The following is a 331-nucleotide window of genomic DNA, read 5'->3' as shown; positions in this document are numbered from 1 at the left end:
AAGCAGGTGGACCTAGTTCTTTTCTTGTTGTTTACATAACATACTGTTTCAAGTTGTCTTACCTCATATGATATTTACAATTTGAGTTATTTATGTGAATAGGAATTATTCAGCGGTCTGGCATGTACTCAGGATGGAGAAATCCTGCTGCTGGGAAAAAAAAAAGATGATTGCAGATTAGATTATGCAGTTTTTATTGTAGGTTTAAATAGGAGCAGAAGATAGGTGGTTTGGACACTTTGCTTAGACAGTGTACTAATAAATGTACATGTCTGTTGTAAAGATTTCTAGTGACACATGTGACATGGCCTTGTGTGATAGAAAGACAGGG

This window comes from Penaeus monodon, chromosome 24, assembly GCF_015228065.2.
Source record: "Penaeus monodon isolate SGIC_2016 chromosome 24, NSTDA_Pmon_1, whole genome shotgun sequence".
Classification (NCBI taxonomy): domain Eukaryota; kingdom Metazoa; phylum Arthropoda; class Malacostraca; order Decapoda; family Penaeidae; genus Penaeus; species Penaeus monodon.
The sequence above is the reverse complement of the archived record's forward strand: the minus strand, read 5'-3'. Positions refer to the sequence as shown.